The 26435-nt window shown below is 22.0% G+C and overlaps 2 long non-coding RNA genes across 5 annotated transcripts; both read left to right on the top strand.

The window, feature by feature from the left end:
- Positions 1 to 2944: 2944 nt before the first annotated feature.
- On the top strand, positions 2945 to 4786 carry LOC143378159 (uncharacterized). Its single transcript, XR_013087696.1, has 2 exons — positions 2945 to 3972; positions 4644 to 4786. It is a non-coding gene; the product is annotated as an uncharacterized LOC143378159 (long non-coding RNA).
- A 9758-nt stretch (positions 4787 to 14544) lies between these two features.
- LOC143378158 (uncharacterized) lies at positions 14545 to 25152 on the top strand. 4 transcript variants are annotated; one of them, XR_013087694.1, is made up of 3 exons: positions 14545 to 15237; positions 15560 to 20019; positions 20388 to 25152. It is a non-coding gene; the product is annotated as an uncharacterized LOC143378158 (long non-coding RNA). The 4 variants fall into 4 exon arrangements; XR_013087695.1 differs by having other exon boundaries at positions 14545 to 17455; positions 17502 to 20019; XR_013087693.1 differs by having other exon boundaries at positions 14545 to 20019; positions 20388 to 23106; positions 24830 to 25152.
- The last annotated feature ends 1283 nt before the right edge of the window (positions 25153 to 26435 follow it).

Below are 26435 nucleotides of genomic sequence, written 5' to 3'. Positions count from 1 at the left end.
TAAATAGTGAATAATTAGGGAAATAAATAGAGAAAAATAGGTAAATTAGCTAGAGAAAAAATAGGTGTACAAATAGAGAAAAATAGCTAAATAAATCAAAGAAAAAAAGGTAAATAAAAAATAGGTAAATAAATTAAAGGAAAAAATAGATAAATAAACAGAGATAAATACGTAAATAAATGAGAGAGAAAAATAGGTAAATATATAGAGAAAAAATAGGAAAATAAATAGAGAAAACAAAAGAGGTAAATAAATAGAGAAAAATAGGGAAATAAATAGAGAAATATAGGTAAATTATCTAGAGAAAAAATAGGTGTATAAATATAGATAAATAGCTACAAAAATCAAAGAAAAAAGGTAAATAAAAAATAGGTAAAGAAATTAGAGGAAAAAATAGGTAAATAAGCAGAGACAAAATTGGGAAATAACTTAGAGAAAAAAATAGATAAAGAAATAGTGGAAAATAGGTAATGAAGTAGAGAATACAAAGGAGGTAAATAAATACAGAAAATAGGTAAATAAATAGAGAAAAATAGGTAAATAATTTAGAGAAAAAAATAGGCAAATAAATAGAGAAAAATAGGTAATGAAGTAGAGAAAACAAAGTAGGTAAATAAATACAGAAAAAAGAGGTAAATAACTAGTGAAAAAATAAGTGTATAAATAGAGAAAATAGCTAAATAAATCAAGGAAAAAAAGGTAAATAAAAAAATAGGTAAATAAATTAGAGGAAAAAATAGGTAACTATACTGAGAAAAAATAGGTAAATAAATGAGAGAAAAAAGAGGTAAATAACTAGAGGAAAAATAGGTAAATAAATAGAGAAAACAAAAGAGGTAAATAGATAGAGAAAAATAGGTAAATAAATAGAGAAAAAATAGGTAAATAAATTAGAGGAAAAAATAGGTAAATAAACAGAGAAAAATGGGTAATGAAGTAGAGAAAACAATGGAGGTAAATAAATACAGAAAATAGGTAAATAAATACAGGAAAAAAAGAGGTAACTAAATAGAGAAAAATAGGTAAATAAATATAGAAAAATAGGTAAATAAGCAGAGAAAAAATTGGTAAATACATTGGAGGAAAAAATACATAAAGAAATAGTGGAAAATAGGTAATGAATTAGAGAATACAAAGGAGGTAAATAAATACAGAAAATAGGTAAATAAATAGAGAAAAATAGGTAAATAATTTAGAGAAAAAAATAGACAAATTAATAGAGAAAAATAGGTAATGAAGTAGAGAAAACAAAGTAGGTAAATAAATACAGAAAAAAGAGGTAAATAACTAGAGAAAAAATAGGAAAATAAATAGAGAAAACAAAAGAGGTAAATAAATAGTGAATAAATAGGGAAATAAATAGAGAAAAATAGGTAAATTAGCTAGAGAAAAAATAGGTGTACAAATAGAGAAAAATAGCTAAATAAATCAAAGAAAAAAAGGTAAATAAAAAATAGGTAAATAAATTAAAGGAAAAAATAGATAAATAAACAGAGATAAATACGTAAATAAATGAGAGAGAAAAATAGGTAAATATATAGAGAAAAAATAGGAAAATAAATAGAGAAAACAAAAGAGGTAAATAAATAGAGAAAAATAGGGAAATAAATAGAGAAATATAGGTAAATTATCTAGAGAAAAAATAGGTGTATAAATATAGATAAATAGCTACAAAAATCAAAGAAAAAAGGTAAATAAAAAATAGGTAAAGAAATTAGAGGAAAAAATAGGTAAATAAGCAGAGACAAAATTGGGAAATAACTTAGAGAAAAAAATAGATAAAGAAATAGTGGAAAATAGGTAATGAAGTAGAGAATACAAAGGAGGTAAATAAATACAGAAAATAGGTAAATAAATAGAGAAAAATAGGTAAATAATTTAGAGAAAAAAATAGGCAAATAAATAGAGAAAAATAGGTAATGAAGTAGAGAAAACAAAGTAGGTAAATAAATACAGAAAAAAGTGGTAAATAACTAGAGAAAAAATAGGTAAATAAATATAGAAAATATAGGTAAATTATCTACAGAAAAATTGGTAAATAAATAGAGAAAACAAAATAGGTAAATAAATAGAGAAAACAAAATAGGTAAATAAATACAGAAAAATAGGTAAAGTAGGTAGAGAAAAAATAGGTGTATAAATAGAGAAAAATAGGTAAATAAACCAAAGGAAAAAAGGTAAATAAAAAATAGGTATATAAATTAGAGGAAAAAATAGGTAAATAAACAGAGACAAAATTGGGAAATAACTTAGAGAAAAAAATAGATAAAGAAATAGTGGAAAATAGGTAATGAAGTAGAGAATACAAAGGAGGTAAATAAATACAGAAAATAGGTAAATAAATAGAGAAAAATAGGTAAATAATTTAGAGAAAAAAATAGGCAAATAAATAGAGAAAAATAGGTAATGAAGTAGAGAAAACAAAGTAGGTAAATAAATACAGAAAAAAGAGGTAAATAACTAGTGAAAAAATAGGTGTATAAATAGAGAAAATAGCTAAATAAATCAAGGAAAAAAAGGTAAATAAAAAAATAGGTAAATAAATTAGAGGAAAAAATAGGTAACTATACAGAGAAAAAATAGGTAAATAAATGAGAGAAAAAAGAGGTAAATAACTAGAGGAGAAATAGGTAAATAGATAGAGAAAAATAGGTAAATAAATAGAGAAAAAATAGGTAAATAAATTAGAGGAAAAAATAGGTAAATAAACAGAGAAAAATAGGTAAATAAATAGAGAAAAAATAGTTAAATATATACAGAAAAATAGGTAAAGTAGGTAGAGAAAAAATAGGTGTATAAATAGAGAAAAATAGGTAAATAAACCAAAGGAAAAAAGGTAAATAAAAAATAGGTAAATAAATTAGTGGAAAAAATAGGTAAATAAACAGAAAAGAATACGTAAATAAATGAGAGAGAAAAATAGGTAAATATATAGAGAAAAAATAGGAAAATAAATAGAGAAAACAAAAGAGGTAAATAAATAGAGAAAAATAGGTAAATTAGCTAGAGAAAAAATAGGTGTATAAATAGAGAAAAATAGCTAAATAAATCAAAGAAAAAAAGGTAAATAAAAAAATAGGTAAATAAATTAAAGGAAAAAATAGATAAATAAACAGAGAAAAATACGTAAATAAATGAGAGAGAAAAATAGGTAAATATATAGAGAAAAAATAGGAAAATAAATAGAGAAAACAAAAGAGGTAAAAATAAATAGAGAAAAAATAGGGAAATAAATAGAGAAAAATAGGTAAATTATCTAGAGAATAAATAGGTGTATAAATATAGATAAATAGCTACAAAAATCAAAGAAAAAAAGGTAAATAAAAAATAGGTAAAAAAATTAGAGGAAAAAATAGGTAAATAAGCAGAGACAAAATTGGGAAATAACTTAGAGAAAAAAATAGATAAAGAAATAGTGGAAAATAGGTAATGAAGTAGAGAATACAAAGGAGGTAAATAAATACAGAAAATAGGTAAATAAATAGAGAAAAATAGGTAAATAATTTAGAGAAGAAAATAGGCAAAAAATAGAGAAAAATAGGTAATGAAGTAGAGAAAACAAAGTAGATAAATAAATACAGAAAAAAGTGGTAAATAACTAGAGAAAAAATAGGTAAATAAATATAGGAAATATAGGTAAATTATCTAGAGAAAAAATAGGTAAATAAATAGAGAAAACAAAATAGGTAAATAAATAGAGAAAACAAAAGAGGTAAATAAATACAGAAAATAGGTAAATTAGCTAGAGAAAAAATAGGTGTATAAATAGAGAAAAATAGGTAAATAATTTAGAGAAAAAAATAGACAAATAAATAGAGAAAAATAGGTAATGAAGTAGAGAAAACAAAGTAGGTAAATAAATACAGAAAAAAAGTGGTAAATAACTAGAGAAAAAATAGGTAAATAAATATAGAAAATATAGGTAAATTATCTAGAGAAAAAATAGGTAAATAAATAGAGAAAACAAAATAGGTAAATAAATAGAGAAAACAAAAGAGGTAAATAAATACAGAAAAATAGGTAAATTAGCTAGAGAAAAAATAGGTGTATAAATAGAGAAAAATAGGTAAATAAACCAAAGAAAAAAAGGTAATTAAAAAATAGGTAAATAAATTAGAGGAAAAAATCGGTAATTAAACAGAGAAATATACGTAAATAAATGAGAGAGAGAAATAGGTAAATATATAGAGAAAAAATAGGTAAATAAATTAGAGGAAAAAATAGGTAAATAAACAGAGAAAAATAGGTAAATAAATAGAGAAAACAAAGGAGATAAATAAATAGAGAAAAATGGGTAAATAAATTAGAGAAAAAATAGATAAAGAAATAGTGAAAAATAGGTAATGAAGTAGAGAAAACAAAGTAGGTAAATAAATACAGAAAAAAGTGGTAAATGACTAGAGAAAAAATAGGTAAATAAATATAGAAAAAATAGGTAAATTATCTAGAGGAAAAATAGGTAAATAAATAGAGAAAATATAGGTGTATAAATTAGAGAAAGAAAGAGGTAAATAAATAGAAAAAAGTAAATGAATAGAGAAAAAATTGGAAAATGAATAGAGAAAAAATAGGTAAGTAAATAGAGAAAAAATAGGTAAATTATCTAGAGAAAAATAGGTAAATAAATAGAGAAAACAAAAGAGGTACATAAATAGAGAAAAAAGTAGGTAAATAAATACAGAAAAATGGGAAAATTAGGTAGAGAAAAAATAGGTGTATAAATAGAGAAAATAGGTGAATAAACCAAAGGAAAAAAGGTAAATAAAATATAGGTAAATAAATTAGAGGAAAAAATAGGTAAATAAACATAGAAAAATAGGTAATGAAGTAGAGAAAACAAAGTAGGTAAATAAATACAGGAAAAAGAGGAAAATAAACTAGAGAAAAAATAGGTAAATAAATAGAGAAAAATAGGTAAATAAATAGATAAAAATAGGTAAATAAACTAGAGAAAAAATAGGTGTATACATAGAGAAAAATAGCTAAATAAATCAAGGAAAAAAAGGTAAATAAAAAATAGGTAAAGAAATTAGAGGAAAAAATAGGTAAATAAGCAGAGAAAAAATTGGTAAATAAATTAGAGAAAAAAATAGATAAAGAAATAGTGGAAAATAGGTAATGAAGTAGAGAATACAAAGGAGGTAAATAAATACAGAAAATAGGTAAATAAATAGAGAAAAATGGGTAAATAAATTAGAGAAAAAATAGGCAAATAAATAGAGAAAAATAGGTAAATTATCTAGAGAAAAAGTAGGAGTATAAATATATATAAATACCTAAATAAATCAAAGAAAAAAGGTAAATAAAACAATAGGTAAATAAATTAAAGGAAAAAATATGTAAATAAACAGAGAAAAAATATGTAAATAAACTAGAGAAAAAATAGGTGTATATATAGAGAAAAATAGCTAAATAAATCAAAGAAAAAAAGGTAAATAAAAAAATAGGTAAATAAATTAAAGGAAAAAATAGGTAAATAAGCAGAGAAATAATTGGTAAATAAATTAGAGAAAAAAATAGATAAAGAAATAGTGGAAAATAGGTAATGAAGTAGAGAATACAAAGGAGGTAAATAAATACAGAAAATAGGTAAATAAATAGAGAAAAATAGGTAAATAATTTAGAGAAAAAAATAGGCAAATAAATAGAGAAAAATAGGTAATGAAGTAGAGAAAACAAAGTAGGTAAATAAATACAGAAAAAAGTGGTAAATAACTAGAGAAAAAATAGGTAAATAAATGTAGAAAATATAGGTAAATTATCTAGAGAAAAAATTGGTAAATAAATAGAGAAAACAAAATAGCTAAATAAATACAGAAAAATAGGTAAAGTAGGTAGAGAAAAAATAGGTGTATAAATAGAGAAAAATAGGTAAATAAACCAAAGGAAAAAAGGTAAATAAAAAATAGGTATATAAATTAGAGGAAAAAATAGGTAAATAAACAGAGACAAAATTGGGAAATAACTTAGAGAAAAAAATAGATAAAGAAATAGTGGAAAATAGGTAATGAAGTAGAGAATACAAAGGAGGTAAATAAATACAGAAAATAGGTAAATAAATAGAGAAAAATAGGTAAATAATTTAGAGAAAAAAATAGGCAAATAAATAGAGAAAAATAGGTAATGAAGTAGAGAAAACAAAGTAGGTAAATAAATACAGAAAAAGAGGTAAATAACTAGTGAAAAAATAAGTGTATAAATAGAGAAAATAGCTAAATAAATCAAGGAAAAAAAGGTAAATAAAAAAATAGGTAAATAAATTAGAGGAAAAAATAGGTAACTATACAGAGAAAAAATAGGTAAATAAATGAGAGAAAAAAGAGGTAAATAACTAGAGGAAAAATAGGTAAATAAATAGAGAAAACAAAAGAGGTAAATAGATAGAGAAAAATAGGTAAATAAATAGAGAAAAAATAGGTAAATAAATTAGAGGAAAAAATAGGTAAATAAACAGAGAAAAATAGGTAAATAAATAGAGAAAAAATAGGTAAATATATACAGAAAAATAGGTAAAGTAGGTAGAGAAAAAATAGGTGTATAAATAGAGAAAAATAGGTAAATAAACCAAAGGAAAAAAGGTAAATAAAAAATAGGTAAATAAATTAGAGGAAAAAATAGGTAAATAAACGGAGAAAAATGGGTAATGAAGTAGAGAAAACAATGCAGGTAAATAAATACAGAAAATAGGTAAATAAATACAGGAAAAAAAGAGGTAACTAAATAGAGAAAAATAGGTAAATAAATATAGAAAAATAGGTAAATAAGCAGAGAAAAAATTGGTAAATACATTAGAGGAAAAAATACATAAAGAAATAGTGGAAAATAGGAAATGAATTAGAGAATACAAAGGAGGTAAATAAATACAGAAAATATGTAAATAAATAGAGAAAAATAGGTAAATAATTTAGAGAAAAAAATAGGCAAATAAATACAGAAATATAGGTAATGAAGTAGAGAAAACAAAGTAGGTAAATAAATACAGAAAAAAGTGGTAAATGACTAGAGAAAAAATAGGTAAATAAATATAGAAAAAATAGGTAAATTATCTAGAGGAAAAATAGGTAAATAAATAGAGAAAATATAGGTAAATAAATAGAGAAAAATAGGTAAATAAGCAGAGAAAAAATTGGTAAACACATTAGAGAAAAAAATACATAAAGAAATAGTGGAAAATAGGTAATGAATTAGAGAATACAAAGCAGGTAAATAAATACAGAAAATAGGTAAATAAATACAGAAAAATAGGTAAATAATTTAGAGAAAAAATAGACAAATAAATAGAGAAAAATAGGAAATGAAGTAGAGAAAACAAAGTAGGTAAATAAATACAGAAAGAAGAGGTAAATAACTAGAGAAAAATAGGAAAATAAATAGAGAAAACAAAAGAGGTAGATAAATAGTGAAAAAATAGGGAAATAAATAGAGAAAAATAGGTAAATTAGCTAGAGAAAAAATAGGTGTATAAATAGAGAAAAATAGCTAAATAAATCAAAGAAAAAAAGGTAAATAAAAAAATAGGTAAATAAATTAAAGGAAAAAATAGGTAAATAAGCAGAGAAATAATTGGTAAATAAATTAGAGAAAAAAATAAATGAAGAAATAGTGGAAAATAGGTAATGAAGTAGAGAATACAAAGGAGGTAAATAAATACAGAAAATAGGTAAATAAATAGAGAAAAATAGGTAAATAATTTAGAGAAAAAAATGGACAAATAAATAGAGAAAAATAGGTAATGAAGTAGAGAAAACAAAGTAGGTAAATAAATACAGAAAAAAGAGGTAAATAACTAGAGAAAAAATAGGTAAATAAATATAGAAAATATAGGTAAATTATCTAGAGAAAAAATAGGTAAATAAATAGAGAAAACAAAATAGGTAAATAAATAGAGAAAACAAAAGAGGTAAATAAATACAGAAAAATAGGTAAATTAGCTAGAGAAAAAATAGGTGTATAAATAGAGAAAAATAGGTAAATAAACCAAAGGAAAAAAGGTAAATAAAAAATAGGTATATAAATTAGAGGAAAAAATAGGTAAATAAACAGAGACAAAATTGGGAAATAACTTAGAGAAAAAAATAGATAAAGAAATAGTGGAAAATAGGTAATGAAGTAGAGAATACAAAGGAGGTAAATAAATACAGAAAATAGGTAAATAAATAGAGAAAAATAGGTAAATAATTTAGAGAAAAAAATAGGCAAATAAATAGAGAAAAATAGGTAATGAAGTAGAGAAAACAAAGTAGGTAAATAAATACAGAAAAAAGAGGTAAATAACTAGTGAAAAAATAAGTGTATAAATAGAGAAAATAGCTAAATAAATCAAGGAAAAAAAGGTAAATAAAAAAATAGGTAAATAAATTAGAGGAAAAAATAGGTAACTATACAGAGAAAAAATAGGTAAATAAATGAGAGAAAAAAGAGGTAAATAACTAGAGGAAAAATAGGTAAATAAATAGAGAAAACAAAAGAGGTAAATAGATAGAGAAAAATAGGTAAATAAATAGAGAAAAAATAGGTAAATAAATTAGAGGAAAAAATAGGTAAATAAACAGAGAAAAATAGGTAAATAAATAGAGAAAAAATAGGTAAATATATACAGAAAAATAGGTAAAGTAGGTAGAGAAAAAATAGGTGTATAAATAGAGAAAAATAGGTAAATAAACCAAAGGAAAAAAGGTAAATAAAAAATAGGTAAATAAATTAGAGGAAAAAATAGGTAAATAAACGGAGAAAAATGGGTAATGAAGTAGAGAAAACAATGGAGGTAAATAAATACAGAAAATAGGTAAATAAATACAGGAAAAAAAGAGGTAACTAAATAGAGAAAAATAGGTAAATAAATATAGAAAAATAGGTAAATAAGCAGAGAAAAAATTGGTAAATACATTAGAGGAAAAAATACATAAAGAAATAGTGGAAAATAGGAAATGAATTAGAGAATACAAAGGAGGTAAATAAATACAGAAAATATGTAAATAAATAGAGAAAAATAGGTAAATAATTTAGAGAAAAAAATAGGCAAATAAATACAGAAATATAGGTAATGAAGTAGAGAAAACAAAGTAGGTAAATAAATACAGAAAAAAGTGGTAAATGACTAGAGAAAAAATAGGTAAATAAATATAGAAAAAATAGGTAAATTATCTAGAGGAAAAATAGGTAAATAAATAGAGAAAATATAGGTAAATAAATAGAGAAAAATAGGTAAATAAGCAGAGAAAAAATTGGTAAACACATTAGAGAAAAAAATACATAAAGAAATAGTGGAAAATAGGTAATGAATTAGAGAATACAAAGCAGGTAAATAAATACAGAAAATAGGTAAATAAATACAGAAAAATAGGTAAATAATTTAGAGAAAAAATAGACAAATAAATAGAGAAAAATAGGAAATGAAGTAGAGAAAACAAAGTAGGTAAATAAATACAGAAAGAAGAGGTAAATAACTAGAGAAAAATAGGAAAATAAATAGAGAAAACAAAAGAGGTAGATAAATAGTGAAAAAATAGGGAAATAAATAGAGAAAAATAGGTAAATTAGCTAGAGAAAAATAGGTGTATAAATAGAGAAAAATAGCTAAATAAATCAAAGAAAAAAAGGTAAATAAAAAAATAGGTAAATAAATTAAAGGAAAAAATAGGTAAATAAGCAGAGAAATAATTGGTAAATAAATTAGAGAAAAAAATAAATGAAGAAATAGTGGAAAATAGGTAATGAAGTAGAGAATACAAAGGAGGTAAATAAATACAGAAAATAGGTAAATAAATAGAGAAAAATAGGTAAATAATTTAGAGAAAAAAATGGACAAATAAATAGAGAAAAATAGGTAATGAAGTAGAGAAAACAAAGTAGGTAAATAAATACAGAAAAAAGAGGTAAATAACTAGAGAAAAAATAGGTAAATAAATATAGAAAATATAGGTAAATTATCTAGAGAAAAAATAGGTAAATAAATAGAGAAAACAAAATAGGTAAATAAATAGAGAAAACAAAAGAGGTAAATAAATACAGAAAAATAGGTAAATTAGCTAGAGAAAAAATAGGTGTATAAATAGAGAAAAATAGGTAAATAAACCAAAGGAAAAAAGGTAAATAAAAAATAGGTATATAAATTAGAGGAAAAAATAGGTAAATAAACAGAGACAAAATTGGGAAATAACTTAGAGAAAAAAATAGATAAAGAAATAGTGGAAAATAGGTAATGAAGTAGAGAATACAAAGGAGGTAAATAAATACAGAAAATAGGTAAATAAATAGAGAAAAATAGGTAAATAATTTAGAGAAAAAAATAGGCAAATAAATAGAGAAAAATAGGTAATGAAGTAGAGAAAACAAAGTAGGTAAATAAATACAGAAAAAAGAGGTAAATAACTAGTGAAAAAATAAGTGTATAAATAGAGAAAATAGCTAAATAAATCAAGGAAAAAAAGGTAAATAAAAAAATAGGTAAATAAATTAGAGGAAAAAATAGGTAACTATACAGAGAAAAAATAGGTAAATAAATGAGAGAAAAAAGAGGTAAATAACTAGAGGAAAAATAGGTAAATAAATAGAGAAAACAAAAGAGGTAAATAGATAGAGAAAAATAGGTAAATAAATAGAGAAAAAATAGGTAAATAAATTAGAGGAAAAAATAGGTAAATAAACAGAGAAAAATAGGTAAATAAATAGAGAAAAAATAGGTAAATATATAGAGAAAAATAGGTAAATAAGCAGAGAAAAAATTGGTAAACACATTAGAGAAAAAAATACATAAAGAAATAGTGGAAAATAAGTAATGAATTAGAGAATACAAAGGAGGTAAATAAATACAGAAAATAGGTAAATAAATACAGAAAAATAGGTAAATAATTTAGAGAAAAAATAGACAAATAAATAGAGAAAAATAGGAAATGAAGTAGAGAAAACAAAGTAGGTAAATAAATACAGAAAGAAGAGGTAAATAACTAGAGAAAAATAGGAAAATAAATAGAGAAAACAAAAGAGGTAAATAAATAGTGAAAAAATAGGGAAATAAATAGAGAAAAATAGGTAAATTAGCTAGAGAAAAAATAGGTGTATAAATAGAGAAAAATAGCTAAATAAATCAAAGAAAAAAAGGTAAATAAAAAAATAGGTAAATAAATTAAAGGAAAAAATAGGTAAATAAGCAGAGAAATAATTGGTAAATAAATTAGAGAAAAAAATAAATGAAGAAATAGTGGAAAATAGGTAATGAAGTAGAGAATACAAAGGAGGTAAATAAATACAGAAAATAGGTAAATAAATAGAGAAAAATAGGTAAATAATTTAGAGAAAAAAATGGACAAATAAATAGAGAAAAATAGGTAATGAAGTAGAGAAAACAAAGTAGGTAAATAAATACAGAAAAAAGAGGTAAATAACTAGAGAAAAAATAGGAAAATAAATAGAGAAAACAAAAGAGGTAAATAAATAGTGAATAAATAGGGAAATAAATAGAGAAAAATAGGTAAATTAGCTAGAGAAAAAATAGGTGTATAAATAGAGAAAAATAGCTAAATAAATCAAAGAAAAAAAGGTAAATAAAAAATAGGTAAATAAATTAAAGGAAAAAATAGATAAATAAACAGAGAAAAATACGTAAATAAATGAGAGAGAAAAATAGGTAAATATATAGAGAAAAAATAGGAAAATAAATAGAGAAAACAAAAGAGGTAAATGAATAGAGAAAAAATAGGGAAATAAATAGAGAAATATAGGTAAATTATCTAGAGAAAAAATAGGTGTATAAATATAGATAAATAGCTACAAAAATCAAAGAAAAAAGGTAAATAAAAAATAGGTAAAGAAATTAGAGGAAAAAATAGGTAAATAAGCAGAGACAAAATTGGGAAATAACTTAGATAAAGAAATAGTGGAAAATAGGTAATGAAGTAGAGAATACAAAGGAGGTAAATAAATACAGAAAATAGGTAAATAAATAGAGAAAAATAGGTAAATAATTTAGAGAAAAAAATAGGCAAATAAATAGAGAAAAATAGGTAATGAAGTAGAGAAAACAAAGTAGGTAAATAAATACAGAAAAAAGAGGTAAATAACTAGTGAAAAAATAAGTGTATAAATAGAGAAAATAGCTAAATAAATCAAGGAAAAAAAGGTAAATAAAAAAATAGGTAAATAAATTAGAGGAAAAAATAGGTAACTATACAGAGAAAAAATAGGTAAATAAATGAGAGAAAAAAGAGGTAAATAACTAGAGGGAAAATAGGTAAATAAACAGAGAAAAATGGGTAATGAAGTAGAGAAAACAATGGAGGTAAATAAATACAGAAAATAGGTAAATAAATACAGGAAAAAAAGAGGTAACTAAATAGAGAAAAATAGGTAAATAAATATAGAAAAAATAGGTAAATAAATTAGAGGAAAAAATAGGTAAATAAACAGAGAAAAATGGGTAATGAAGTAGAGAAAACAATGGAGGTAAATAAATACAGAAAATAGGTAAATAAATACAGGAAAAAAAGAGGTAACTAAATAGAGAAAAATAGGTAAATAAATATAGAAAAATAGGTAAATAAGCAGAGAAAAAATTGGTAAATACATTAGAGGAAAAAATACATAAAGAAATAGTGGAAAATAGGTAATGAATTAGAGAATACAAAGGAGGTAAATAAATACAGAAAAAAGAGGTAAATAACTAGAGAAAAAATAGGAAAATAAATAGAGAAAACAAAAGAGGTAAATAAATAGTGAATAAATAGGGAAATAAATAGAGAAAAATAGGTAAATTAGCTAGAGAAAAAATAGGTGTACAAATAGAGAAAAATAGCTAAATAAATCAAAGAAAAAAAGGTAAATAAAAAACAGGTAAATAAATTAAAGGAAAAAATAGATAAATAAACAGAGAAAAATACGTAAATAAATGAGAGAGAAAAATAGGTAAATATATAGAGAAAAAATAGGAAAATAAATAGAGAAAACAAAAGAGGTAAATAAATAGAGAAAAATAGGTAAATAAGCAGAGAAAAAATTGGTAAATACATTAGAGAAAAAAATACATAAAGAAATAGTGGAAAATAGGTAATGAAGTAGAGAATACAAAGGAGGTAAATAAATACAGAAAATAGGTAAATAAATAGAGAAAAATAGGTAAATAATTTAGAGAAGAAAATAGGCAAATAAATAGAGAAAAATAGGTAATGAAGTAGAGAAAACAAAGTAGGTAAATAAATACAGAAAAAAGAGGTAAATAACTAGTGAAAAAATAGGTGTATAAATAGAGAAAATAGCTAAATAAATCAAGGAAAAAAAGGTAAATAAAAAAATAGGTAAATAAATTAGAGGAAAAAATAGGTAACTATACAGAGAAAAAATAGGTAAATAAATGAGAGAAAAAAGAGGTAAATAACTAGAGGAAAAATAGGTAAATAGATAGAGAAAAATAGGTAAATAAATAGAGAAAAAATAGGTAAATAAATTAGAGGAAAAAATAGGTAAATAAACAGAGAAAAATAGGTAAATAAATAGAGAAAAAATAGGTAAATATATACAGAAAAATAGGTAAAGTAGGTAGAGAAAAAATAGGTGTATAAATAGAGAAAAATAGGTAAATAAACCAAAGGAAAAAAGGTAAATAAAAAATAGGTAAATAAATTAGAGGAAAAAATAGGTAAATAAACAGAGAAAAATGGGTAATGAAGTAGAGAAAACAATGGAGGTAAATAAATACAGAAAATAGGTAAATAAATACAGGAAAAAAAGAGGTAACTAAATAGAGAAAAATAGGTAAATAAATATAGAAAAATAGGTAAATAAGCAGAGAAAAAATTGGTAAATACATTAGAGGAAAAAATACATAAAGAAATAGTGGAAAATAGGTAATGAATTAGAGAATACAAAGGAGGTAAATAAATACAGAAAATAGGTAAATAAATACAGAAAAATAGGTAAATAATTTAGAGAAAAAATAGACAAATAAATAGAGAAAAATAGGAAATGAAGTAGAGAAAACAAAGTAGGTAAATAAATACAGAAAGAAGAGGTAAATAACTAGAGAAAAATAGGAAAATAAATAGAGAAAACAAAAGAGGTAAATAAATAGTGAAAAAATAGGGAAATAAATAGAGAAAAATAGGTAAATTAGCTAGAGAAAAAATAGGTGTATAAATAGAGAAAAATAGCTAAATAAATCAAAGAAAAAAAGGTAAATAAAAAAATAGGTAAATAAATTAAAGGAAAAAATAGATAAATAAACAGAAAAGAATACGTAAATAAATGAGAGAGAAAAATAGGTAAATATATAGAGAAAAAATAGGAAAATAAATAGAGAAAACAAAAGAGGTAAATAAATAGAGAAAAATAGGTAAATTAGCTAGAGAAAAAATAGGTGTATAAATAGAGAAAAATAGCTAAATAAATCAAAGAAAAAAAGGTAAATAAAAAAATAGGTAAATAAATTAAAGGAAAAAATAGATAAATAAACAGAGAAAAATACGTAAATAAATGAGAGAGAAAAATAGGTAAATATATAGAGAAAAAATAGGAAAATAAATAGAGAAAACAAAAGAAGGTAAATAAATAGAGAAAAAAAGGGAAATAAATAGAGAAAAATAGGTAAATTATCTAGAGAATAAATAGGTGTATAAATATAGATAAATAGCTACAAAAATCAAAGAAAAAAAGGTAAATAAAAAATAGGTAAAGAAATTAGAGGAAAAAATAGGTAAATAAGCAGAGACAAAATTGGGAAATAACTTAGAGAAAAAAATAGATAAAGAAATAGTGGAAAATAGGTAATGAAGTAGAGAATACAAAGGAGGTAAATAAATACAGAAAATAGGTAAATAAATAGAGAAAAATAGGTAAATAATTTAGAGAAAAAAATAGGCAAAAAATAGAGAAAAATAGGTAATGAAGTAGAGAAAACAAAGTAGGTAAATAAATACAGAAAAAAGAGGTAAATAACTAGTGAAAAAATAAGTGTATAAATAGAGAAAAATAGCTAAATAAATCAAGGAAAAAAACGTAAATAAAAAAATAGGTAAATAAATTAGAGGAAAAAATAGGTAACTAAACAGAGAAAAAATAGGTAAATAAATGAGAGAAAAAAGAGGTAAATAACTAGAGGAAAAATAGGTAAATAAGTAGAGAAAACAAAAGAGGTAAATAGATAGAGAAAAATAGGTAAATAAATAGAGAAAATATAGGTGTATAAATTTGAGAGAAGGAAGAGGTAAATAAATAGAGAAAAATAGGTAAATAAATAGAGAAAAATAGGTAAATAATTTAGAGAAAAAAATAGGCAAATAAATAGAGAAAAATAGGTAATGAAGTAGAGAAAACAAAGTAGGTAAATAAATACAGAAAAAAGAGGTAAATAACTAGTGAAAAAATAAGTGTATAAATAGAGAAAATAGCTAAATAAATCAAGGAAAAAAAGGTAAATAAAAAAATAGGTAAATAAATTAGAGGAAAAAATAGGTAACTAAACAGAGAAAAAATAGGTAAATAAATGAGAGAAAAAAGAGGTAAATAACTAGAGGAAAAATAGGTAAATAAGTAGAGAAAACAAAAGAGGTAAATAGATAGAGAAAAATAGGTAAATAAGCAGAGAAAAAATTGGTAAATACATTAGAGAAAAAAATACATAAAGAAATAGTGGAAAATAGGTAATGAATTAGAGAATACAAAGGAGGTAAATAAATACAGAAAATAGGTAAATAAATACAGAAAAATAGGTAAATAATTTAGAGAAAAAAATAGACAAATAAATAGAGAAAAATAGGAAATGAAGTAGAGAAAACAAAAGAGGTAAATAAATAGTGAATAAATAGGGAAATAAATAGAGAAAAATAGGTAAATTAGCTAGAGAAAAAATAGGTGTATAAATAGAGAAAAATAGCTAAATAAATCCAAGAAAAAAAGGTAAATAAAAAAATAGGTAAATAAATTAAAGGAAAAAATAGATAAATAAACAGAGAAAAATACGTAAATAAATAGAGAAAAATAGGTAAATAGATAGAGAAAAATAGGTAAAGTAGGTAGAGAAAAAATAGGTGTATAAATAGAGAAAAATAGGTAAATAAACCAAAGGAAAAAAGGTAAATAAAAAATAGGTAAATAAATTACAGGAAAAAATAGGTAAATAAACAGAGAAAAATGGGTAATGAAGTAGAGAAAACAATGGAGGTAAATAAATACAGAAAATAGGTAAATAAATACAGGAAAAAAAGAGGTAACTAAATAGAGAAAAATAGGTAAATAAATAGAGAAAAATAGGTAAATAAGCAGAGAAAAAATTGGTAAATACATTAGAGAAAAAAATACATAAAGAAATAGTGGAAAATAGGTAATGAATTAGAGAATACAAAGGAGGTAAATAAATACAGAAAATATGTAAATAAATAGAGAAAAATAGGTAAATAATTTAGAGAAAAAATAGGCAAATAAATAGAGAAATATAGGTAATGAAGTAGAGAAAACAAAGTAGGTAAATAAATACAGAAAAAAGTGGTAAATGACTAGAGAAAAAATAGGTAAATAAATATAGAAAAAATAGGTAAATTATCTAGAGGAAAAATAGGTAAATAAATAGAGAAAATATAGGTAAATAAATAGAGAAAAATAGGTAAATAAGCAGAGAAAAAATTGGTAAATACATTAGAGAAAAAAATACATAAAGAAATAGTGGAAAATAGGTAATGAATTAGAGAATACAAAGGAGGTAAATAAATACAGAAAATAGGTAAATAAATACAGAAAAATAGGTAAATAATTTAGAGAAAAAAATAGACAAATAAATAGAGAAAAATAGGAAATGAAGTAGAGAAAACAAAGTAGGCAAATAAATACAGAAAAAAGAGGTAAATAACTAGAGAAAAATAGGAAAATAAATAGAGAAAAATAGGTAAATTAGCTAGAGAAAAAATAGGTGTATAAATAGAGAAAAATAGCTAAATAAATCAAAGAAAAAAAGGTAAATAAGAAAATAGGTAAATAAATTAAAGGAAAAAATAGATAAATAGACAGAGAAGAATACGTAAATAAATGAGAGAGAAAAATAGGTAAATATATAGAGAAAAAATAGGAAAATAAATAGAGAAAAAAAAAGAGGTAAATAAATAGAGAAAAATAGGTAAATTAGCTAGAGAAAAAATAGGTGTATAAATAGAGAAAAATAGCTAAATAAATCAAAGAAAAAAAGGTAAATAAAAAAATAGGTAAATAAATTAAAGGAAAAAATAGATAAATAAACAGAGAAAAATACGTAAATAAATGAGAGAGAAAAATAGGTAAATATATAGAGAAAAAATAGGAAAATAAATAGAGAAAACAAAAGAGGTAAATAAATAGAGAAAAATAGGTAAATTAGCTAGAGAAAAAATAGGTGTATAAATAGAGAACAATAGCTAAATAAATCAAAGAAAAAAGGTAAATAAAACAATAGGTAAATAAATTAAAGGAAAAAATATGTAAATAAACAGAGAAAAAATAGGTAAATAAACTAGAGAAAAAATAGGTGTATAAATAGAGAAAAATAGCTAAATAAATCAAAGAAAAAAAGGTAAATAAAAAAATAGGTAAATAAATTAAAGGAAAAAATAGGTAAATAAGCAGAGAAATAAGTGGTAAATAAATTAGAGAAAAAAATAAATGAAGAAATAGTGGAAAATAGGTAATGAAGTAGAGAATACAAAGGAGGTAAATAAATACAGAAAATAGGTAAATAAATAGAGAAAAATAGGTAAATAATTTAGAGAAAAAAATAGACAAATAAATAGGGAAAAATAGGTAATGAAGTAGAGAAAACAAAGTAGGTAAATAAATACAGAAAAAAGAGGTAAATAACTAGAGAAAAAATAGGAATATAAATAGAGAAAACAAAAGAGGTAAATAAATAGTGAATAAATAGGGAAATAAATAGAGAAAAATAGGTAAATTAGCTAGAGAAAAAATAGGTGTATAAATAGAGAAAAATAGCTAAATAAATCAAAGAAAAAAAGGTAAATAAAAAAATAGGTAAATAAATTAAAGGAAAAAATAGATAAATAAACAGAGAAAAATACGTAAATAAATAGAGAAAAAATAGGTAAATAGATAGAGAAAAATAGGTAAAGTAGGTAGAGAAAAAATAGGTGTATAAATAGAGAAAAATAGGTAAATAAACCAAAGGAAAAAAGGTAAATACAAAATAGGTAAATAAATTAGAGGAAAAAATAGGTAAATAAACAGAGAAAAATGGGTAATGAAGTAGAGAAAACAATGGAGGTAAATAAATACAGAAAATAGGTAAATAAATACAGGAAAAAAAGAGGTAACTAAATAGAGAAAAATAGGTAAATAAATAGAGAAAAATAGGTAAATAAGCAGAGAAAAAATTGGTAAATACATTAGAGAAAAAAATACATACAGAAATAGTGGAAAATAGGTAATGAATTAGAGAATACAAAGGAGGTAAATAAATACAGAAAATATGTAAATAAATAGAGAAAAATAGGTAAATAATTTAGAGAAAAAAATAGGCAAATAAATAGAGAAATATAGGTAATGAAGTAGAGAAAACAAAGTAGGTAAATAAATACAGAAAAAAGTGGTAAATGACTAGAGAAAAAATAGGTAAATAAATATAGAAAAAATAGGTAAATTATCTAGAGGAAAAATAGGTAAATAAATAGAGAAAATATAGGTAAATAAATAGAGAAAAATAGGTAAATAAGCAGAGAAAAAAATGGTAAATACATTAGAGAAAAAAATACATAAAGAAATAGTGGAAAATAGGTAATGAATTAGAGAATACAAAGGAGGTAAATAAATACAGAAAATAGGTAAATAAATACAGAAAAATAGGTAAATAATTTAGAGAAAAAAATAGACAAATAAATAGAGAAAAATAGGAAATGAAGTAGAGAAAACAAAGTAGGCAAATAAATACAGAAAAAAGAGGTAAATAACTAGAGAAAAATAGGAAAATAAATAGAGAAAAATAGGTAAATTAGCTAGAGAAAAAATAGGTGTATAAATAGAGAAAAATAGCTAAATAAATCAAAGAAAAAAAGGTAAATAAAAAAATAGGTAAATAAATTAAAGGAAAAAATAGATAAATAAACAGAGAAAAATACGTAAATAAATGAGAGAGAAAAATAGGTAAATATATAGAGAAAAAATAGGAACATAAATAGAGAAAACAAAAGAGGTAAATAAATAGAGAAAAAAAGGGAAATAAATAGAGAAAAATAGGTAAATTATCTAGAGAATAAATAGGTGTATAAATATAGATAAATAGCTACAAAAATCAAAGAAAAAAAGGTAAATAAAAAATAGGTAAAGAAATTAGAGGAAAAAATAGGTAAATAAGCAGAGACAAAATTGGGAAATAACTTAGAGAAAAAAATAGATAAAGAAATAGTGGAAAATAGGTAATGAAGTAGAGAAAACAAAGTAGGTAAATAAATACAGAAAAAAGAGGTAAATAACTAGTGAAAAAATAAGTGTATAAATAGAGAAAAATAGCTAAATAAATCAAGGAAAAAAACGTAAATAAAAAAATAGGTAAATAAATTAGAGGAAAAAATAGGTAACTAAACAGAGAAAAAATAGGTAAATAAATGAGAGAAAAAAGAGGTAAATAACTAGAGGAAAAATAGGTAAATAAGTAGAGAAAACAAAAGAGGTAAATAGATAGAGAAAAATAGGTAAATAAATAGAGAAAATATAGGTGTATAAATTTGAGAGAAGGAAGAGGTAAATAAATAGAGAAAAATAGGTAAATAAATAGAGAAAAATAGGTAAATAATTTAGAGAAAAAAATAGGCAAATAAATAGAGAAAAATAGGTAATGAAGTAGAGAAAACAAAGTAGGTAAATAAATACAGAAAAAAGAGGTAAATAACTAGTGAAAAAATAAGTGTATAAATAGAGAAAATAGCTAAATAAATCAAGGAAAAAAAGGTAAATAAAAAAATAGGTAAATAAATTAGAGGAAAAAATAGGTAACTAAACAGAGAAAAAATAGGTAAATAAATGAGAGAAAAAAGAGGTAAATAACTAGAGGAAAAATAGGTAAATAAGTAGAGAAAACAAAAGAGGTAAATAGATAGAGAAAAATAGGTAAATAAATAGAGAAAATATAGGTGTATAAATTTGAGAGAAGGAAGAGGTAAATAAATAGAGAAAAATAGGTAAATAAATAGAGAAAAATAGGTAAATAATTTAGAGAAAAAAACAGGCAAATAAATAGAGAAAAATAGGTAATGAAGTAGAGAAAACAAAGTAGGTAAATAAATACAGAAAAAAGAGGTAAATAACTAGTGAAAAAATAAGTGTATAAATAGAGAAAATTGCTAAATAAATCAAGGAAAAAAAGGTAAATAAAAAAATAGGTAAATAAATTAGAGGAAAAAATAGGTAACTATACAGAGAAAAAATAGGTAAATAAATGAGAGAAAAAAGAGGTAAATAACTAGAGGAAAAATAGGTAAATAAATAGAGAAAACAAAAGAGGTAAATAGATAGAGAAAAATAGGTAAATAAATAGAGAAAAAATAGGTAAATAAATTAGAGGAAAAAATAGGTAAATAAACAGAGAAAAATAGGTAAATAAATAGAGAAAAAAGAGGTAAATATATACAGAAAAATAGGTAAAGTAGGTAGAGAAAAAATAGGTGTATAAATAGAGAAAAATAGGTAAATAAACCAAAGGGAAAAAGGTAAATAAAAAATAGGTACATAAATTAAAGGAAAAAATAGATAAATATACAGAGAAAAATACGTAAATAAATGAGAGAGAAAAATAGGTAAATATATAGAGAAAAAATATGAAAATAAATAGAGAAAACAAAAGAGGTAAATAAATAGAGAAAAAATAGGGAAATAAATAGAGAAAAATAGGTAAATTATCTAGAGAATAAATAGGTGTATAAATATAGATAAATAGCTACAAAAATCAAAGAAAAAAAGGTAAATAAAAAATAGGTAAAGAAATTAGAGGAAAAAATAGGTAAATAAGCAGAGACAAAATTGGTAAATAAATTAGAGAAAAAAATACATAAAGAAATAGTGGAAAATAGGTAATGAAGTAGAGAATACAAAGGAGGTAAATAAATACAGAAAAAAAGTGGTAAATAACTAGAGAAAAAATAGGTAAATAAATATAGAAAATATAGGTAAATTATCTAGAGAAAAAATAGGTAAATAAATAGAGAAAACAAAAGAGGTAAATAAATACAGAAAAATAGGTAAATTAGCTAGAGAAAAAATAGGTGTATAAATAGAGAAAAATAGGTAAATAAACCAAAGAAAAAAAGGTAATTAAAAAATAGGTAAATAAATTAGAGGAAAAAATAGGTAATTAAACAGAGAAATATACGTAAATAAATGAGAGAGAGAAATAGGTAAATATATAGAGAAAAAATAGGTAAATAAATTAGAGGAAAAAATAGGTAAATAAACAGAGAAAAATAGGTAAATAAATAGAGAAAACAAAAGAGGTACATAAATAGAGAAAAAAGTAGGTAAATAAATACAGAAAAATGGGAAAATTAGGTAGAGAAAAAATAGGTGTATAAATAGAGAAAATAGGTGAATAAACCAAAGGAAAAAAGGTAAATAAAATATAGGTAAATAAATTAGAGGAAAAAATAGGTAAATAAATTAGAGGAAAAAATAGGTAAATAAACAGAGAAAAAATAGGTAAATAAATGAGAGAAAAAAGAGGTAAATAACTAGAGGAAAAATAGGTAAATAAGTAGAGAAAACAAAAGAGGTAAATAGCTAAATAAATCAAGGAAAAAAAGGTAAATAAAAAAATAGGTAAATAAATTAGAGGAAAAAATAGGTAACTAAACAGAGAAAAAATAGGTAAATAAATGAGAGAAAAAAGAGGTAAATAACTAGAGGAAAAATAGGTAAATAAGTAGAGAAAACAAAAGAGGTAAATAGATAGAGAAAAATAGGTAAATAAATAGAGAAAATATAGGTGTATAAATTTGAGAGAAGGAAGAGGTAAATAAATAGAGAAAAATAGGTAAATAAATAGAGAAAAATAGGTAAATAATTTAGAGAAAAAAATAGGCAAATAAATAGAGAAAAATAGGTAATGAAGTAGAGAAAACAAAGTAGGTAAATAAATACAGAAAAAAGAGGTAAATAACTAGTGAAAAAATAAGTGTATAAATAGAGAAAATAGCTAAATAAATCAAGGAAAAAAAGGTAAATAAAAAAATAGGTAAATAAATTAGAGGAAAAAATAGGTAACTAAACAGAGAAAAAATAGGTAAATAAATGAGAGAAAAAAGAGGTAAATAACTAGAGGAAAAATAGGTAAATAAGTAGAGAAAACAAAAGAGGTAAATAGATAGAGAAAAATAGGTAAATAAATAGAGAAAATATAGGTGTATAAATTTGAGAGAAGGAAGAGGTAAATAAATAGAGAAAAATAGGTAAATAAATAGAGAAAAATAGGTAAATAATTTAGAGAAAAAAATAGGCAAATAAATAGAGAAAAATAGGTAATGAAGTAGAGAAAACAAAGTAGGTAAATAAATACAGAAAAAAGAGGTAAATAACTAGTGAAAAAATAAGTGTATAAATAGAGAAAATAGCTAAATAAATCAAGGAAAAAAAGGTAAATAAAAAAATAGGTAAATAAATTAGAGGAAAAAATAGGTAACTATACAGAGAAAAAATAGGTAAATAAATGAGAGAAAAAAGAGGTAAATAACTAGAGGAAAAATAGGTAAATAAATAGAGAAAACAAAAGAGGTAAATAGATAGAGAAAAATAGGTAAATAAATAGAGAAAAAATAGGTAAATAAATTAGAGGAAAAAATAGGTAAATAAACAGAGAAAAATAGGTAAATAAATAGAGAAAAAAGAGGTAAATATATACAGAAAAATAGGTAAAGTAGGTAGAGAAAAAATAGGTGTATAAATAGAGAAAAATAGGTAAATAAACCAAAGGGAAAAAGGTAAATAAAAAATAGGTACATAAATTAAAGGAAAAAATAGATAAATATACAGAGAAAAATACGTAAATAAATGAGAGAGAAAAATAGGTAAATATATAGAGAAAAAATATGAAAATAAATAGAGAAAACAAAAGAGGTAAATAAATAGAGAAAAAATAGGGAAATAAATAGAGAAAAATAGGTAAATTATCTAGAGAATAAATAGGTGTATAAATATAGATAAATAGCTACAAAAATCAAAGAAAAAAAGGTAAATAAAAAATAGGTAAAGAAATTAGAGGAAAAAATAGGTAAATAAGCAGAGACAAAATTGGTAAATAAATTAGAGAAAAAAATACATAAAGAAATAGTGGAAAATAGGTAATGAAGTAGAGAATACAAAGGAGGTAAATAAATACAGAAAAAAGTGGTAAATAACTAGAGAAAAAATAGGTAAATAAATATAGAAAATATAGGTAAATTATCTAGAGAAAAAATAGGTAAATAAATAGAGAAAACAAAATAGGTAAATAAATAGAGAAATATACGTAAATAAATGAGAGAGAGAAATAGGTAAATATATAGAGAAAAAATAGGTAAATAAATTAGAGGAAAAAATAGGTAAATAAACAGAGAAAAATAGGTAAATAAATAGAGAAAACAAAAGAGGTACATAAATAGAGAAAAAAGTAGGTAAATAAATACAGAAAAATGGGAAAATTAGGTAGAGAAAAAATAGGTGTATAAATAGAGAAAATAGGTGAATAAACCAAAGGAAAAAAGGTAAATAAAATATAGGTAAATAAATTAGAGGAAAAAATAGGTAAATAAATTAGAGGAAAAAATAGGTAAATAAACAGAGAAAAATAGGTAATGAAGTAGAGAAAACAAAGTAGGTAAATAAATACAGAAAAAAGAGGAAAATAAACTAGAGAAAAAATAGGTAAATAAATAGAGAAAAATAGGTAAATAAATAGATAAAAATAGGTAAATAAACTAGAGAAAAAATAGGTGTATACATAGAGAAAAATAGCTAAATAAATCAAAGAAAAAAAGGTAAATAAAAAAATAGGTAAATAAATTAAAGGAAAAAATAGATAAATAAACAGAGAAAAATACGTAAATAAATAGAGAAAAAATAGGTAAATAGATAGAGAAAAATAGGTAAAGTAGGTAGAGAAAAAATAGGTGTATTAATAGAGAAAAATAGGTAAATAAACCAAAGGAAAAAAGGTAAATAAAAAATAGGTAAATAAATTAGAGGAAAAAATAGGTAAATAAACAGAGAAAAATGGGTAATGAAGTAGAGAAAACAATGGAGGTAAATAAATACAGAAAATAGGTAAATAAATACAGGAAAAAAAGAGGTAACTAAATAGAGAAAAATAGGTAAATAAATAGAGAAAAATAGGTAAATAAGCAGAGAAAAAATTGGTAAATACATTAGAGAAAAAAATACATAAAGAAATAGTGGAAAATAGGTAATGAATTAGAGAATACACAGGAGGTAAATAAATACAGAAAATATGTAAATAAATAGAGAAAAATAGGTAAATAATTTAGAGAAAAAAATAGGCAAATAAATAGAGAAATATAGGTAATGAAGTAGAGAAAACAAAGTAGGTAAATAAATACAGAAAAAAGTGGTAAATGACTAGAGAAAAAATAGGTAAATAAATATAGAAAAAATAGGTAAATTATCTAGAGGAAAAATAGGTAAATAAATAGAGAAAATATAGGTAAATAAATAGAGAAAAATAGGTAAATAAGCAGAGAAAAAAATGGTAAATACATTAGAGAAAAAAATACATAAAGAAATAGTGGAAAATAGGTAATGAAGTAGAGAATACAAAGGAGGTAAATAAATACAGAAAATAGGTAAATAAATACAGGAAAAAAAGAGGTAACTAAATAGAGAAAAATAGGTAAATTATCTAGAGAAAAAATTGGTAAATACATTAGAGAAAAAAATACATAATGAAATAGTGGAAAATAGGTAATGAATTAGAGAATACAAAGGAGGTAAATAAATACAGAAAATATGTAAATAAATAGAGAAAAATAGGTAAATAATTTAGAGAAAAAAATAGGCAAATAAATAGAGAAATATAGGTAATGAAGTAGAGAAAACAAAGTAGGTAAATAAATACAGAAAAAAGTGGTAAATGACAAGAGAAAAAATAGGTAAATAAATATAGAAAAAATAGGTAAATTATCTAGAGGAAAAATAGGTAAATAAATAGAGAAAGTATAGGTAAATAAATAGAGAAAAATAGGTAAATAAGCAGAGAAAAAATTGGTAAATACATTAGAGAAAAAAATACATAAAGAAATAGTGGAAAATAGGTAATGAATTAGAGAATACAAAGGAGGTAAATAAATACAGAAAATAGGTAAATAAATACAGAAAAATAGGTAAATAATTTAGAGAAAAAAATAGACAAATAAATAGAGAAAAATAGGAAATGAAGTAGAGAAAACAAAGTAGGCAAATAAATACAGAAAAAAGAGGTAAATAACTAGAGAAAAATAGGAAAATAAATAGAGAAAAATAGGTAAATTAGCTAGAGAAAAAATAGGTGTATAAATAGAGAAAAATAGCTAAATAAATCAAAGAAAAAAAGGTAAATAAAAAAATAGGTAAATAAATTAAAGGAAAAAATAGATAAATAAACAGAGAAAAATACGTAAATAAATGAGAGAGAAAAATAGGTAAATATATAGAGAAAAAATAGGAAAATAAATAGAGAAAACAAAAGAGGTAAATAAATAGAGAAAAAATAGGGAAATAAATAGAGAAAAATAGGTAAATTATCTAGAGAATAAATAGGTGTATAAATATAGATAAATAGCTACAAAAATCAAAGAAAAAAAGGTAAATAAAAAATAGGTAAAGAAATTAGAGGAAAAAATAGGTAAATAAGCAGAGACAAAATTGGGAAATAACTTAGAGAAAAAAATAGATAAAGAAATAGTGGAAAATAGGTAATGAAGTAGAGAATACAAAGGAGGTAAATAAATACAGAAAATAGGTAAATAAATAGAGAAAAATAGGTAAATAATTTAGAGAAAAAAATAGGCAAAAAATAGAGAAAAATAGGTAATGAAGTAGAGAAAACAAAGTAGGTAAATAAATACAGAAAAAAGAGGTAAATAACTAGTGAAAAAATAAGTGTATAAATAGAGAAAAATAGCTAAATAAATCAAGGAAAAAAAGGTAAATAAAAAAATAGGTAAATAAATTAGAGGAAAAAATAGGTAACTAAACAGAGAAAAAATAGGTAAATAAATGAGAGAAAAAAGAGGTAAATAACTAGAGGAAAAATAGGTAAATAAGTAGAGAAAACAAAAGAGGTAAATAGATAGAGAAAAATAGGTAAATAAATAGAGAAAATATAGGTGTATAAATTTGAGAGAAGGAAGAGGTAAATAAATAGAGAAAAATAGGTAAATAAATAGAAAAAAATAGGTAAATAATTTAGAGAAAAAAATAGGCAAATAAATAGAGAAAAATAGGTAATGAAGTAGAGA

Source organism: Andrena cerasifolii, unplaced genomic scaffold (genome assembly GCF_050908995.1).
Source record: "Andrena cerasifolii isolate SP2316 unplaced genomic scaffold, iyAndCera1_principal scaffold0693, whole genome shotgun sequence".
Classification (NCBI taxonomy): Eukaryota; Metazoa; Arthropoda; class Insecta; order Hymenoptera; family Andrenidae; genus Andrena; species Andrena cerasifolii.
The sequence above is the reverse complement of the archived record's forward strand: the minus strand, read 5'-3'. Positions and strand labels throughout refer to the sequence as shown.